At 35.6% G+C, this 18,534-nt stretch overlaps 1 long non-coding RNA gene across 1 annotated transcript; it reads left to right on the plus strand.

Annotated features, from left to right (window-relative positions):
• Positions 1–271: 271 nt before the first annotated feature.
• On the plus strand, positions 272–834 carry LOC142240267 (uncharacterized). Its single transcript, XR_012723213.1, has 2 exons — positions 272–508; positions 575–834. It is a non-coding gene; the product is annotated as an uncharacterized LOC142240267 (long non-coding RNA).
• Positions 835–18,534: the final 17,700 nt, after the last annotated feature.

Raw genomic sequence — 18,534 nt, forward strand, 5'->3', positions numbered from 1 at the left:
CCTAGTTTTCTTAAAACCAAGAGCGGTATGGGTTTGTTGGAAGATTCACCTTGAAGTTGCGAAGTAGCGTTGGCATTAAATTGCATTTTTGTTTTACCTGCCTTTTTCAGTTTGAACCCAAGTAGAGAGCAGTATATGTGGTATATAAACTAATGAGCTGAGTTATGTAATGGTAAAAAAGTTCTTTCGTTTGGATTTAAAAATATGAAAAATATCCGTAATAATAAAAATATGTATTTTCCATTTATATTTTTTTCTATTTCCAGAATTTGCAAAGTATCATCAATATAATACCAAATATTACATTGCTTTCCCATTATTTTTGTCTTTGATTGGTTCAAATTTTAATAGACGATTTTAATGTGTGGAAATTTTGGAAAGGAATTGTTACTAAAATTAAATTACCGAGCTCCTTAATACACCTTTTTATGCTAAAAGACTACAACTGCAAAAGAAGATTATAAATCTGCAACCTGGAACTAAGAATTGAACTTGATATTCTATGCAGGTAATTTTAACAAAATGAACTTTTAATTGAACAAAATTAAATTCAAATTATTCTGTTTACTTTCAGAAAAACTAATTTAGCTTACAGGCTGCTGATTTATTGGAAATCTAGGCGCATCTACATATTAGAAGGAACATGCTAACATGGTTATTATTATAAGGAAGATAATGATTTATATAATTTATTTTTTTCACCCTATAGTTGTTATTGATAGTAGTTGTATTTGTAAGTTATGTTAGAACAAAACACAAATGACAAGAACCAAATTTATTTGTCTATTGCATAATTCAAAAAATAATAAAATATTAAATATGTTTTATAAGAAACACATATTTTCTTTTATTTCGAAATTTATAGCCAATTTCAATTAATTATTTAATTGAATGAATCAAATAGTTGATTGATTTTTGTCGCGAAATTAATTAAAATTTTAATTGATTCAATTAAAACTGTGATTGAATTTTATGTTAGAAATCAATCTCGTTTTTAATTGATTCAATCACACAATTAATTGATTCCGTGACAAAAGTCAATTAAATTTTTAATTAAAAATCTTGTTGGTTTTCAATCAAAATGGGTGATTGATACTATCATTTTCGTGATTGAAGACATTTCAATTAAAAAAATGATTGAATCCGCGATTTTCGTGATTGAAATCAAAAAAAATTTTTTTGTGTGTACCGACCAATTTAGGAACATTTAAGGATTTTTTTGATGTTATTTCTGAATTATGCCTCGTACAGTTGATTTCAGTTACGAATTATTTTGTAAGATTGTTGGATCTCATATTTTCTAATGTGGCGGATATTAATGTTTCTCGTGTTGATCCATTTGTGACACCTGAGGATATATACCATCCTACCCTTACATTAACCCTTAATGTTAATGGATCGATGAATAAGCTTATTAATCAAGACTGTCTTCGATATGATTTTAAACGTACTGACTTCTCAATTCTTCACGATTTATTGTCTCGCATTATCTGGCCACCACTTACCGGCGACCTCTCGGGCTGTTTAACCTCATTCTACGATGAAATTCATTATTGCTTCCGTCAAGCAGTGCCAATTTCTCGTATGAGCGCCTACACACCCGGTCCGCCATGGTTCAGCAAAGAATTAAGAAGTATGAGAAATCGAAAGAACAGATTGTTTAAGAGGTTTAAAAGTGTGAACTCGAACATGAACTACACGAGGTATATTAATGCACGTTACTTATATCAAGAGACGTCTAAGGAATGCTATGAGAGATATTTGGAACGTATGAGATCTAACCTTAATGCTAATCCAAGATGTTTTTATAATTTTGTGAACTCTAAGAGGAATGTGACGAGTTTTCCAAATACACTTAGGCACTTGGACAAGGAGTGTTCGGATGTTTATGATATTTCTAACTTATTTGCTGATTTTTTTGAGAAGACTTATGTTGAGTATTCGTCTGTTGATGTATATTACCCTTACAGGATTCGCACATTCGATACGACTCCCAATATATGGTTTACGTCTAACGAGGTGTTAAGTGCACTTTGCTCTTTGAAATTGGATTTTAGCCCTGGCACGGATGGAGTTCCTTCTGCAGTATTAAGGAACTGTGCATCCGCGTTGTGCATTCCCCTGACGAATCTATTAAATTATTCTTTGTCTTCAGGTTGTTTTCCTACGTTATGGACGGAGAGCTACATTATACCCTTGACAAGAAGGGGAATAGGACGGAGATTGAGAATTACAGAGGAATAGCCAAACTAAGTGCTATTCCGAAGCTTTTTGAGCGATTGGTTACTGATAGACTAGTTCACTCATTAAGGTCTATATTTTCGGTGTTTCAACACGGTTTTATGAAAGGGAAGTCGACGAATCTTTTGGAGTTTACCTCATATATACATGATGCATTCTCAAGGCGTAATCAGGTTGATGTTATCTATACTGACTTCAGCAAGGCCTTTGATAAGGTTAGTCATCGTCTATTGTTGTATAAGTTATCTGCGCTAGGGTTTCCTCCAGCTTTACTATGCTGGATTTCATCTTACTTGTTGACAGGGTTCAATGCGTTATGTTTAAGGGTCAATCTCGTAAGATATCGGTTACATCAGGGGTTCCTCAGGGAAGCCATATCGGACCAGTACTGTTCGCTCTTTATCTTGACGATCTGTCATCGGTCATCCATCACTCAAATATAATAATGTATGCGGATGATGTGAAATTATTTTCGTCGATTAGCACGACGGTTGATTTGGATGAGGTTGTTCGCTGGTGTAACATTAATGGAATGTGTCTCAACTTTGGCAAATGCAAAAAGATGACCTTCTTTCGGTCCAATGCTTTATTGACGGAATATAATATTGACAACGTTAAATTGGAGGACGTTCAACTATTTAATGATTTAGATATGTTATTTGATCGCAGACTGAAGTTCGATTCTCATGTTGAGTCAGTTGTCTCCAGGGCTATGTCCACACTGGGTTTCATTAAGAGATGGTCGAAGGAATTTAATTATCCTTACCTGTCGAAACGTATCTACACTTCACTCGTCCGTCCGATCCTGGAATATGCGTCTGTCGTTTGGTCTCCCAGTTATCAATGTTATGTTGATAGAGTAGAATCCGTTCAGAAGAGATTTCTACTTTTTGCGTTACGTGGTTTAGGTTGGCCTGATCCTTTGGATATCCCGCCTTATGACAATCGCTTGAAGTTGATAGATTTACCGACTCTGGAGCGAAGACGTTTAGTGTTTGATGTGGTTTTTATTAGTAGACTCTTGAAAGGTGAAATTAACTCATCGTGACATTAATGTTCCTTCACGTGTTACGCGACAATATTTTCCATTGAAACTACCCGTCTGTAGAAATAATTACGAGGAACACAGTTCCTTTTACCGGCTCTGTAAACATTATAATGAATTTAGCAACGTATTTGATTTATCTGATCCGATACATACTGTTAAACGGGTTTTGATACACGTCGCCTAGCATCGAACACCACTTTAAGCTTTGCCATGGAACTTCGTTATTATTCTACCTGTCTTTTTTCTCTGTACCTTGAAAATTGGCTGTCTCTAGAATTTTTCCAGTAAACTTCTCCCCTGTTCATATCGTATTACTGTTCCTGCCTTCCAAGTTGTTCCTGCTAACCTATCTCATCTGTCAGCAAATTGTTCCTGCCTCTACCGTTCCATGTGTCTCTTCTATTTACTGTTTCCTGATTGTCGTCTCACCGATTTCCTGTAATCTCATCACTTCAATTGTTCCTGTAACCGGCTTAAATTTTTTTGTTCCTGCTTGTGACTATTCCGTTGTTATGCCAACGTACACCAGTTTTTTCTTCTCAACTTCTTTTTATACCCTCCACCATAGGATGGGGCTATATTAACTTTGTCATTCCATTTGTAACACATCGAAATATTGCTCTAAGACCCCATAAAGTATATATATATTCTGGGTCGTGGTGAAATTCTGAGTCGATCTAAGTATGTCCGTCCGTCCGTCCGTCTGTTGAAATCACGCTAACTTCCGAACGAAACAAGCTATCGACTTCAAACTTGGCACAAGTAGTTGTTATTGATGTAGGTCGGATGGTATTGCAAATGGGCCATATCGGTCCACTTTTACGTATAGCCCCCATATAAAGGGACCCTCAGATTTGGCTTGTGGAGCCTCTAACAGAATCATATTTCATCCGATCCGGCTGAAATTTGGTACATGGTGTTGGTATATGGTCTCTAACAACCATGCAAAAATTGGTCCACATTGGTCCATAATTATAGATAGCCCCCATATAAACCGATCCCCTGATTTGGCTTGTGGAGCCTCTAACAGAAGCATATTTCATCCGATCCGGCTGAAATTTGGTACATGGTGTTGGTATATGGTCTCCAACAACCACGCAAAAATTGGTCCACATCGGTCCATAATTATATATAGCCCCCATATAAACCGATCCCCCGATTTGGCTTTCGGAGCCTCTAAGAGAAGCAAATTTCATCAGATCCGGCTGTCTTCGATATGATTTTAAACGGTATATGGTCTCCAACAACCACGCAAAAATTGGTCCATAATTATATATAGCCCCCATATAAACCGATCCCCCGATTTGGCTTTCGGAGCCTCTAAGAGAAGCAAATTTCATCAGATCCGGCTGAAATTTGCTACATGGTGTTAGTATATGGTCTCTAATAACCATGAAAAAATTGGTCCACATCGGTCCATAATTATATATAGCCCCCATATAAACCGATCCCCCGATTTGGCTTTCGGAGCCTCTAAGAGAAGCAAATTTCATCAGATCCGGCTGAAATTTGGTACATGGTGTATGTATATGTTCTCTAACAACCATTAAAAAATGGGTCCACATCGGTCCATAATTATATATAGCCTCCATATAAACCGATCCCCAGATTTGGCTTGCGGAGCCTCAAAGAGAAGCAAATTTCATCAGATCCGGCTGAAATTTGGTACATGGTGTTAGTATATGCAGAAATTGGTCCATATCGGTCCATAATTATATATAGCCCCCATATAAACCAATCCCCAGATTTGGCTTGCGGAGCCTCTAAGAGAAGCAAATTTCATCCTATCCGGAAATTTCATCCTATTTGAAATTTGGTACATAATGTTGGTATATGGTCTCTAGCAACCATGCAAAAATTAGTCCACATCGGTCCATAATTATATATAGCCCCCATATACAACGTTCTCCAGATTTGACCTCCGGAGCCTCTTGTAGGAGCAAAATTCATCCGATCCGGTTCAAATTTGGAACTTGGTGTTAGTATATGGCCGCTAACAACCATACCAAAATTGGTCCATATCGGTCTATAGTTATATATAGCCGATCTACAATCACACAAACATTGGTCCATATCGGTCATAATCATGATTGCCACTCGAGCCAAAAATAATTTACCAAAATTTTATTTCTATAGAAAATTTTGTCAAAATTCTATTTCTACAGAAAATGTTGTTAAAATTTTATTTCTATAGAAAATTTTGTCAAACTGAATTATATACGTATTTGATCGATCTTTTTATACCCACCACCGTAGAATGGTGACGGGGGTATAATAAGTTTGTCATTGCGTTTGTAACACATCGAAATATCGATTTCCGACTATATAAAGTATATATATTCTTGATCAGGGAGAAATTCTAAGACGATATAACGATGTCCGTCTGTCTGTCTGTTGTAATCACGCTACAGTCTTCAATAATGAAGCAATCGTGCTGAAATTTTGCACAAACTCGTCTTTTGTCTGCAGGCAGGTGAAGTTCGAAGATGGGCTATGTCGGTCCAGGTTTTGATATAGTCCCCATATAAACCAACCTCCCGATTTGGGGTCTTGGGCTTATAGAAATCGTAGTTTTTATCCAATTTGCCTGAAATTTGAAATCTAGATGTATTTTATGACCATAAAGAGGTGTGCCAAAAATTGTGAGTATCGGTCCATATTTTGGTATAGCCCCATATTGACCGATCTCCCGATTTTACTTCTTGGGCTTATAGAAACCGCAGTTTTTTTTTTCAATTTACCTGAAATTGGAAATCAAGAGGTATTGTAGGACCACAAATACGTGTGCCAAAAATTGTGAGTATCGGTCCATGTTTTGGTATGGTCCCCATATAAAACGACCTCCCGATTTGGGGTCTTGGGCTTATAGAAACCGTAGTTTTTATCCAATTTGTCTGAAATTGGAAATCTAGTTGTATTTTAGGACCATAAAGAGGTGTGCCGAAAATGGTGAGTATCGGTCCATATTTTGGTATAGCCCCCATATAGACCGATTTCCCGATTTTACTTGTTTGGCTTCTAGAATCCGAAGTTTTTATCCTATTTGCCTGAAATTGGAAATCTAGAGGTATTTTCGGGTCATAAAAACGTGTATCGGATTAAGTTTTTATCGGTCCATTTGGTAATGCCTCCAAATAAACCGACTTCACTTCTTGAGGGTGTAGAAGGCGCACTGATCATGAAAATTGCTTGAAACTCAATGTAAAATTTCCAGATCTTACTGCTACAGATTTAGGATTTCAAATCAAGACGTTATTTTATAATTTTCTTGCACACTTATAAGAGATGTTAATGATTCCTCTAAAACTCAAACAAAAATGGTTCTTATAAATTCAGAATCTGATATATGTAGTCCTCATAGGTGAAGTCTTTAAATTTATCTTCGGGAAGTGACCTCAAGTCCTCAAGCCCTCCTGAAATTTCAAAGGAAACCCTAATATTTGTTTCATGGTGGTGGGTATTTAAGATTCGGCCCGGCCGAACTTAGTGCTGTATATAAAGGGTGATTTGTTAAGAGCTTGATAACTTTTTTTTTTAAATAAAACGCATAAAATTTGCAAAATCTCATCGGTTCTTTATTTGAAACGTTAGATTGGTCCATGACATTTACTTTTTGAAGATAATTTCATTTAAATGTTGACCGCGGCTGCGTCTTAGGTGGTCCATTCGGAAAGTCCAATTTTGGGCAACTTTTTCGAGCATTTCGGCCGGAATAGCCCGAATTTCTTCGGAAATGTTGTCTTCCAAAGCTGGAATAGTTGCTGGCTTATTTCTGTAGACTTTAGACTTGACGTAGCCCCACAAAAAATAGTCTAAAGGCGTCAAATCGCATGATCTTGGTGGCCAACTTACCGGTCCATTTCTTGAGATGAATTGTTCTCCGAAGTTTTCCCTCAAAATGGCCATAGAATCGCGAGCTGTGTGGCATGTAGCGCCATCTTGTTGAAACCACATGTCAACCAAGTTCAGTTCTTCCATTTTTGGCAACAAAAAGTTTGTTAGCATCGAACGATAGCGATCGCCATTCACCGTAACGTTGCGTCCAACAGCATCTTTGAAAAAATACGGTCCAATGATTCCACCAGCGTACAAACCACACCAAACAGTGCATTTTTCGGGATGCATGGGCAGTTCTTGAACGGCTTCTGGTTGCTCTTCACTCCAAATGCGGCAATTTTGCTTATTTACGTAGCCATTCAACCAGAAATGAGCCTCATCGCCAACTTTTCTAGGGCCCATTCACTGAAAATTCGACGTTGTGGCAGATCGTTCGGCTTCAGTTCTTGCACGAGCTGTATTTTATACGGTTTTACACCAAGATCTTTGCGTAAAATCTTCCATGTGGTCGAATAACACAAACCCAATTGCTGCGAACGGCGACGAATCGACATTTCACGGTCTTCAGCAACACTCTCAGAAACAGACGCAATATTCTCTTCTGTACGCACTGTACGCATTCGTGTGGTTGGTTTAATGTCCAATAAAGTAAACTGAGTGCGAAACTTGGTCACAATCGCATTAATTGTTTGCTCACTTGGTCGATTATGTAGACCATAAATCGGACGTAAAGCGCGAAACACATTTCGAACCGAACACTGATTTTGGTAATAAAATTCAATGATTTGCAAGCGTTGCTCGTTAGTAAGTCTATTCATGATGAAATGTCAAAGCATACTGAGCATCTTTCTCTTTGACACCATGTCTGAAATCCCACGTGATCTGTCAAATACTAATGCATGAAAATCCTAACCTCAAAAGAATCACCCTTTACTTGTTGTAAAATTTAATTGTCAAAAATTTGCACTTAAACTAGCTTGATTGCGTTCTTTCTAATACTTGTCCACAAGGACTGCATCGGAAGTAGAAAAAAATCATTGGGGGATCCCAAGATGCGCTTTAGAAGAAATGTTTGTGCAATTTTCCAAAAGGACTGCATCGGAAGTGGAAAAATATCATTGGGGGATCCCACGATGCGCTTTAGAAGAAATGTTTGGACTTGTCCAAAAGGACTGCATCGGAAACTCAATGGGGGATTCTGGGATGGGCTTTAAAAGAAATGTTTGTGGAACAACTTCCAATTTTTGTTTTTTTGCTGGGAATATACTGAAAAATATTCGACAACATATTAACATATGTTTCCAAAATGTTTTATTTTATTACTTTCGGACACAGTGTGCAATGACTTAAATAGCTAGTTCGTAGCTATCCTAATTGCTGCGGTTATTCAAGCTGACGGGTGATGATTTGGTCGATGTTAGTATGGCGTTGGCATTTATCGCCTTGGCGTGAGGTGCCCCAGCGTTAATTTTTCAAATTGGCATTTTCATTTGTCAATAAAAACATGGTGACCACTTTGTTTGACAACGCTCTCAGGAGTTTTAGGATTGGAAGTGTTTTTCAGTAGTGGTCTGTTGCTTGGTTTATTGGTTTTAAATTTTGAGGGTGTCTGATTAGAGCCATTTTGATGTGGTTTTTTTGTTATGGCATCGATGATACTTCTACAGCTTGTCGGCCGCTGTTTGGTTCATTGATAGAAAGGCTGGTCTACAAGTCTTTTCAAGCAATCCAACGATGGAAAATAAATGGCAACGGAAATTGGGAACTTGCTATGTGCAATGTTATATGAGCAGATAAATGTGTAGGCTATGAAGTTTTTAATTGATTCCAGGCTTTTGCAATCAATTAACATGTTTTAATAATTTTGAGGTCGTGAATCATCAAATACATCAAAGTTACTATTTGCAAAAAAAAAATGTAAAACGAAGATAATACATAAAGCTGAGCAAGAATTTGAGCGATCTAATTCGATTTCAAAATTGGCCACTTCTACACCCACCTTCATAGGATGGCCATGGGGGTATAATAATAATAATAATCGAAATATCTGTTTCGGACTTTATGAAGTATTTATATATTTTTAAATCCAATTTTTTCCTTAAACATATGAAATTTTCTTAAACAACAGTAAAAAAGTTTTTAATAAATTTTCTTCAATTTCACAAAAAGAATTAACTTGTTTGTAACATGTTGCAATTAGAAAACTATTTTAGTTAAAATTTTCTAAAATAAACCCTCATTTTATTTCATGGTGGGTTCCTAATTCTGGTCGAAACATATGAAAGAGACCAGTCACTTGTCATTATCGGAGTAAATTTACACTTTAGGACACAACTTGGACTCATTCAATAGGACATGTCCAGGGACAGTTTAGTAGGACCTCCTAAGAACCTGTTTCTGTTTGAGAATTCGAAGTGCACTAGAAATATGCTTTTAAAATATTTTGAATAATATTCTTCTTATAATTGTAAATGTTTAAGTTCAATAAGATTTTAATATTAAGAGATTAATAAATTAATAAATTATGTGAACATTTTAAAATTGCCATAAACTGGAGCATTGGTATCCGTCCTGTGATAGGTGCTTTGGTGACAATTTGCACCAATTTCCTGTAGGGTCTGATCAAAACATACAATTGTAGGATGTTTTCATAATGAAAAAAATCGGGTGATAAAGCAACTTCTAGAAACACCTTCCGCCCATTTAATTTATGGTAACTTATTTTAAATAAAATAAACTTTTTGAATTGGTCATTTCATTCCCTTTTCAAGTTATAATAAAATGTGCCAAAATTATTGTCATGGCCTAGGGCCGCTGTCATTTTGGAGGGATGAAATCGGACTGACGGGCGCTTGTCGATGACATTTGGTGTCCCAGCTGTGAGCCCAGTTTGTGGGCACGCGGTTCTTGTCTATCCGACTCCCTCATGACAGCTGACAAAAAAAAACAGCTTTTGATAGACATCACAATACACAACAGATAAGTATCACAAATTGTACAATAATTCCACACAATCTTCATATTGGTTTGCGGATTTCCAAGGCATGCCGTAACCTAACCCTCCCCAACCATGGTGTCCCCGTGGCCCATCCATTCGGGACACCCCAAATGCTACTCACCTTTCTTTCAAATCACCCTTTACCTTTTTCCCTTATAACTTCCTTAGCCGTCCATATTTAATAACGCAACACTAATAATATTTCCCTCCCTCCGTCCGTCTAGCTCACGTCAGTACTAGTAACGTCAATTTCTACCTTCCGAAAATAAAATATATATCTTTTTTCCTTTATGTGTCTTTTGTTTTTTCAGTCCTTCTAATTTCAAATTGTAAACATCTAATCCAGGTGCAACTCAAACAAATCCGAAAACGGATACCCTCTTTACTAACAACCAGCACTGACAACTACTTAAAAAATAGGAATGACTTTAGTGAATATTTTTATTTTATTTGCAGATGTTCCAGTACACGTCTGTCCGTACGAGAGTATCAAAGCTCGACAACAGACGAAACGGAGGTACCTGGGGCGCTTTGGGTTGACCAGTGCTAAATACAACCAATCCGGAGTCAAAGTCACAAATGATTCTGAAGGCGGAATGTTGTTTTCGAAAGCTGGGGAGGTTTGACGTCAATTTCGAACGCAATATGGCGGTGGACAACAACAGGAAAGTAGCTTTCTGTTAAAAATTTTCTCTATCTTTCTTTTATCGTTTCATTAATGGTTTTTTTTTATTTTTCTTTAAGGTTATTTGTATTTATTATTTAAGGTTGAGTTACATAGTTCATCCGTTGATTGACGAGTTGAATTCTCTTTGAAGGCAACAGTTTTGTTAGATTGCTCAAATTGAAAAATATCAATTATTCCATAAACGCACAGATTAACGCTTGATATGTAATTCAATCTTTAGTCTTTAAGCGTATTTTACATATATTTATCTCCTTTAAGCCTTTCACTACCGATGTCCACTTGGAAGGACATTCGAAAACGACACTAAATTCTATTTCCCAACTTAGTTTCGATTTTTTTTTCATTGATATTTTAAAGTAGAGGTTATAATCTAGGTAAGCTATAAATATTTTCCATATTGGTGAGCACTAAAATGCATTTTTATAAACTTCTTTAAGAATAAATAAAAAATACGTCATTTTTAAACCATTTTTCTACTGGAAGTCTCTAGTAAATGGGCATTCACACAAAATCCTTAGCTGATATTATTTCGGATTCTTTTTTGTATTTTATCTCACACTTCAGTAGATATTATAAAGGGTGATTCTTTTGAGGTTAGGATTTTCATGCATTAGTATTTGACAGATCACGTGGGATTTCAGACATGGTGTCAAAGAGAAAGATGCTCAGTATGCTTTGACATTTCATCATGAATAGCCGAACGATCTGCCACAACGTCGAATTTTCAGTGAATGGGCCCTAGAAAAGTTGGCAGAAAATCCGCTTTTTTATCGACAAATTTTGTTCAGAGATGAGGCTCATTTCTGGTTGAATGGCTACGTAAATAAGCAAAATTGCCGCATTTGGAGTGAAGAGCAACCAGAAGCCGTTCAAGAACTGCCCATGCATCCCGAAAAATGCACTGTTTGGTGTGGTTTGTACGCTGGTGGAATCATTGGACCGTATTTTTTCAAAGATGCTGTTGGACGCAACGTTACGGTGAATGGCGATCGCTATCGTTCGATGCTAACAAACTTTTTGTTGCCAAAAATGGAAGAACTGAACTTGGTTGACATGTGGTTTCAACAAGATGGCGCTACATGCCACACAGCTCGCGATTCTATGGCCATTTTGAGGGAAAACTTCGGAGAACAATTCATCTCAAGAAATGGACCGGTAAGTTGGCCACCAAGATCATGCGATTTGACGCCTTTAGACTATTTTTTGTGGGGCTACGTCAAGTCTAAAGTCTACAGAAATAAGCCAGCAACTATTCCAGCTTTGGAAGACAACATTTCCGAAGAAATTCGGGCTATTCCGGCCGAAATGCTCGAAAAAGTTGCCCAAAATTGGACTTTCCGAATGGACCACCTAAGACGCAGCCGCGGTCAACATTTAAATGAAATTATCTTCAAAAAGTAAATGTCATGGACCAATCTAACGTTTCAAATAAAGTACCGATGAGATTTTGCAAATTTTATGCGTTTTTTTAAAAAAAAAGTTATCAAGCTCTTAACAAATCACCCTTTAGCTAACCACTGCTTATGTGCGTAAAGCCGTTTGGTCACATTTCAAGAATCAAGTTATCAGAATAAACTCATACAGCTTTTGAACTAATTGAGGTAGGTCCTTTAAATTAAAATTTTTGTTCTACATGCTGTTGGTGCAAGTAACCAAAGATGAAAAATTAAAGTGTTTTAGACTAGGTTTTTTCGGTAGTGAAAGGGTTAAAAGTTCTTTTGGTTTTTGTAAGATCATTTATTGACTCGTTTTTGTTAACACGTTTTCAAACAAAACTGTCTTATATGTATTATTGTTTTCGTTTATATTTGTACCCATATGATTATGTTGATAAAATTTAATTTCATTTAAAATTTGTTCAATAAAATTATTCAAATAAACACTACTTCTTCGTTGTCTTTCTTCTTTGTCACACCACCATTTATGTCCCCATCCAAGCTCAGAATAATCTGACGCTTCAATGTCCATAAACCTCCATTATAGATGCTGTCATTCGCCATCATCTTCTGCACTTCCCAGCCATTGCAATAATTGATTCCAATCCCCAACAAAAACATATGTTTGTTGCTGTCAGGGATGGATAACCATATTTCTCATACCCCACAATGCTCTCCACAAATAGATGGCGCTAAATATATACACATAAAATCAATATTCGACCGCACATGACAATATACACCTAGACCTCGCTTTACGTCGCAGATATGTTCCAAAAAATACGACGCAAAGTGAATTATGAGTTTCTATGGCAAACCATGCAAAGATTGGAGACAGGTAACAACGCAACTTCGAAAATCTGACGACGCAAAGTGAAAACTAGTACTAATTCAGCAGTGACGCAACTTCGAAACAACGCAAAACGAAACGCCGCAAAGCGAGGTCTAGGTGTATAGTGAAACCTCAAAAAGGAGGACACCCAAGGTCGTCAAAATTGTGTCCACCTTTGAGTGGTGTCCAGGTAGGAGAGATATGTGTTAATATAGCAAACGTCCCCAGGCAACTGTCCATGTTTGTTAGCATGCCCGCCTTCCATACACAAGGTCGTGGGTTCGATTCCTTCGACAGGACATCAAAAATTTTTTCAGCGGTGGATTATCTCACCTCAGTAATGCTGGTGACATTTCTGAGGGTTTCAAAGGAAAGAAGGTCCCTTGTCATTGAGCTTAATATGTGCACGGATGAAAAAGACTGTTTTTCATATGTTTGGCTATAAACATTATATGTTTGGAACACAAATTTTTAAACACAATATTTTTGAGTGCAAGCATATAATGTTCATAAACTAGCATAACATGTTTGGGACATATATGTTAATATGTTAGAACATATTATGTTTGGGACATAAAATGTTTTTAAATATAATATGCTTGGATGCAAACATATATTAATTTAGAAATAGCCTATAAACATATATGTGTTTAGTAGCTTGGAGCGCTATTTAACAGGGAGCGATATTGAATTAAGTTGGTGGTTGTTGCTTGTTATTACAAAATTAACATTTTATTTTTCCTTGGGCAATTGATCAGCTACTTCTTTGATCCTTACAAACTGTGTGGTCCGCTGTTCGAATACCCGTCCGGCAAAAGGTAAAATTAAAATAAAAAAAATCATAAAATTGAATAATTTATTCTACAATTTTTGTATTACAGAAAAAGGTGCTAAGAACTAAAAAATCTCGTGGAAGTGAGAAAGATGTGGGGGAATATACAATTGGGCAGAAACAAAATTTTGAGCATTCAGGTCGAAAACCTATGTTGTTAGCACCTATATTACCTGTTTATTTTCATAATTCATTATGATTGTAAATATATAAATAAATAAATAAAATTTTGAGCACAATATTGTTTGGGAGAATTTTTTTAAGCATATAATATTTTTGGGTGCAAAATGCTTCCAAACATATTATATGGTCACATAATAACATATTGTTTTTTGGAAGACAACATTATTGAATTTGGATGCAAAAATACAAAATGTTTGGAAATTGACTACCCAAACATATATTTTTTTAGACCAATATGCTTTCAAACATATTATATATTGGAAGAGATCAAACATATAAATGTTTGGGCAATACCCAAAAATGTATATGCTTGAAGCAAAATATGTTTGGGAGTATATGTTACAGAAGCGATTTTTTGTGAGCGTGTGGTATCACAATGGACTGAATAGTCTAAGTGAGACTGATACATCGGGCTGACACCCAACCTAACCTGTCCATGTTTGGGAAGTGTTTAAGTTTGAGAGTTTTCACAGTATATCCTTAATTTATTTGACCTTTTGTTTTAATTTATTTATATATTTATTATTTCAGCTTGAGGTCCTTTTCTAAATGTTAAGTGTTAACTGTCAATTACTACTCTGAACGAAGAGTTTCCTTTTCTCACCGTCCAAAAATAACATTTTGCTCTTGAAACATGTTTCGAGTGTTATTTTATTATATTTACAAAAATTTTATGTCCCAAACATAATATGTTGTAACATATATGTATGTCCAAAATATTTTATGCTAGTTTATGAGCATTGTATGCTTGCACTTAAAAATATTGTGTTAAAAACTTTGAGTTCAAACATATAAATTTTCACCCAAACATATGAAAAACAGTCTTTTTCGTCCGTGTAGAGAATTTGACAATAAGAATTAAATTTTTGTATGGAGCATTTCATGTTTGTTGGAAATATATTTAAAACTCCAATTCGGGAGGATACATCAACGCATTTATTTAACAAACTAAGAAAAAAATAAAATTGCAAAAATTTTTGTCAAAGAGTGGTCGTATGAAGTTTTTAATAGAAAATTCTCCATACTTTTATAGGCTACATTTCTTTCTTGACTATTTGGTAAAATTTTCAATAGTTCAAGAGCTATAATCGAAAAACGGAAAGAAATCGGCGAGAAAGGTGGTAATTTGTCGACATATTTGGGGTTTTGAGCATGAAGATGACTTAATACATTTAATATAAATATTTGTTGGCCGAGTCAGGAGCTATAACTTTGCCGAACAATGATGGCAAATTATTGCATTTTATTATCAAAATGTGTTAAGGAATTTTGTCTCGTAAGTAAATAAGCAGAATTGTAGATTTTGGAGCGAAGATCAACCAGAAACATTGCACACTCAAAAAAATCGCTTCTCTAACATATGTTCCAAACATATTTTGCAAGGAAGCACATATATTATTGGATACTGCCGAAACATTAATATGTCTGTTTTATGTGACCATATTATATGTTTGGAAGCATTTTGACCCAAAAAATATTATATGCTTGGAAGAATTTTCTCCAAAGAAGATGTGAAGATGTGCTCATTCCCTTCCACGAAATTTTTTAGTTCTTGGCTTCTTTTTCTGTAATACAAATAATGTTGAAGAATTATTCAATTTTATAAATTTTTTAAATTTTACCTTTCGCTAGGACGGAGAATCGAACCGAGGACCATACAGTTTGAAAGCCAACAAACTATCCTCTGGTCTACGTAGCTGTTATAGTCACCAGTAGACAATTATCGTTATAAGTTACATTTATATAGCATAGTTCGCAGCGCCCACGAGCCCATGCAAACAAACATTATTTAACAGAAACATACATTTGTTGACCACGTGGAGCAGTTGTTAGCATGTCTGTCTTGCATGCAAAGGGTCGTGGGTTCAATCCCTGCTTCGACCGAACACCATTTTTGTTTTAATTTACACATTTATATTTATACTATATTAAATTTTTATAATGAAACTTCGAAATGTGGGTTATTTAAGATTTACAGTCAGAAAAGAACAGTGCTTGATATAAATGAAATGGACTGAGCTTTTGGATAAAATATTATTTTTTATTGCGAACATAACAATTTTGTAACAAAAAACTGTTTTTGGTATAAAAGTTTGAAATTTTCCACTACTATTGAGGGTTTGAAGGACCTTCTTGTGACTCGTTGTAATCAAATAATGAATTTACTGATTTTCCACCAATATCGAGGGAGATGATGAACTTCTCTCATCAAGCCATATAGCCAAATCAGCAAGGTGACCGCCAGAGCGAGGATCCCTGATTGTGAAGTTATCCAACTTAAATACTCAAAATAATGACAGCGAGTAATAGTGAGGTTAATTCTACAACTGGTATTTTGTGAGGCTTCGCTAGTTTTTTTTGGGAACAAAAAAGGCCATGACTTCTTTTTATCATGTCATGCTTATATTTTAATCCATTATTTGTTAAATGTTGGTACTTAGGATATCAAAATATGTCTTATTTAAACGGAATCGACTACGATTTTAATATAACAATAACAAGTTTTTTATTGCAAAACTAAAAATTTTATAAGAAAGATACTTTTTGTCATAAAAGTTTGAAGTTTTCAAAAGAAGTCCAAAAGCTGCAATAAACGGGAAACTTTACCGATACCCGTTTTCCAAACTTGTTTCCTTTCCGTGTAGTAGTATAAACATGCATTAAAAAATTGAATATTGGAACATGCCCAATCCCAAAGCTAAAGTATACAACTTCACGAAATTTCTTGGTACTTTTTATGAAGGCTATTGATGCAGAATATTTCGTAGATATATAATATTTCATGTTAGCCTGATACTGAAACAGGCGATTAACGTCCAAATGCACGATAACTTAATTTATAATTAATTATTAATCGAGCTTTATGGACAAAGTAGATTAAGGAACTTGATCAATAGAACCATTGAAAAGAAAACGCCAAATACAAATCTATACACGCCTAGACTGTACATGTTTCAGTTCGGGCGAATGAACTTTTCCACAGCCTTTAGTATAGATCTGGCTGGGATAGATAACTCAATTTTGGGCCCTCTATGCGAACTCCTTATGGAGAAAACATTTGGGAATTTTCCTCTTACAAATTGAATCATCTTTACTCCCACTGTGCATCATCATTTCATATAGCCACAAATCCCGTAATGTTATTTTTATTTCGTTTTGTTACTACAATAATGCAACAACACGAAATTTTATTTTTAGAAGCTACTGCTGAATCCACCTTAGTGGTGAACAATCGAACAAAGCTTTTGTTTCTGTAGTTAACAACAATTTCGGTTTATGTATTTATGTATTTATTTTTTGTTTCCTTAATTTCACCAACTCTCAGAAACATCTCCAGCATTACTATTTATTATTTTTTATAAGAATATGGGAAATATATATTAACTCCACTGAAGAATAGGGCGCTAAAAATAGCCGTTTTCCTATGGTTTGGAGCTATATATCTTTGTTAATCTGATAAATCCCATATCAGCTTCGGTTGATCGTCTCCAAATTTTTCTAAGTCTTCCAACTCTACTTTCTTCTTGAATTCCAACGCAGCGCTTGTGTTGCAATATCATCATCATAAAGAACATGGCCATTTACGCTTCCGGGTTTCAGAACCCACATCCATTTGATTTCCTTGGCTCCTACGCCAACTCTGTGTTCGTTATAATAACTCTGTGCTCGTTATTATACACGGGCATCTTCATGAAAACTTGCAATCGTTTCGAAACGCCCTTGGTAACTTTCTACTCGTACAACAATACAGCAGGACAGATTTCACATTGGACTCGAACAATCGAATCGAATCGTTCGAAGACTTAAGTTATTGTTTTGCACAAATTGGCGCAATTATTCCATAAGCTGTCCTTCTCCTATCTTCCGTGCCATCATCTTATACTATCATTACTGAGAGGGGATAAACCATTGCTGAAAGATTTTTTGTCGACCGAACAGGGTCGAGACAGGTATTGAACCAATGACAATGACACCAATGTATGCAAGGCAGTAATGCTAACCATTGCACCATAGGAAAGTATGCTGTATCAGTTGAATTTTGCCATTATAGCCATATCCTAGATGTGTTACCTTTATTATAAATCAATACTTTACTTCTCCCTAGGGTTGCCAGATGGACTGGAATGGGCTGGAATTTCCAGATTTTCTATATCATGTCCAGTTACAAGCTATTCGATAATATTTCCAGCTAAATATACTTTTGAAATAATATTTCAATAGAAAAGACTATACGTTTAGTTATTTATCTTTTTCATTTTCAATAAGGAGATTTTTGAGTGTTAATTACTTTTAATCAGCACTCAATTACACCCAGAGAGAGAAAGCGTAGTAACCTAAAATTTTGAAATGTTAATTTTTCATTAAAAAACGATACACACTGTAGAATTCTTCCATTTGTTTACTATTATTTCATTAAAAATGCCGTTATGTCTCTTCTT

Source organism: Haematobia irritans, chromosome 5 (assembly GCF_050003625.1).
Source record: "Haematobia irritans isolate KBUSLIRL chromosome 5, ASM5000362v1, whole genome shotgun sequence".
NCBI lineage: Eukaryota > Metazoa > Arthropoda > Insecta > Diptera > Muscidae > Haematobia > Haematobia irritans.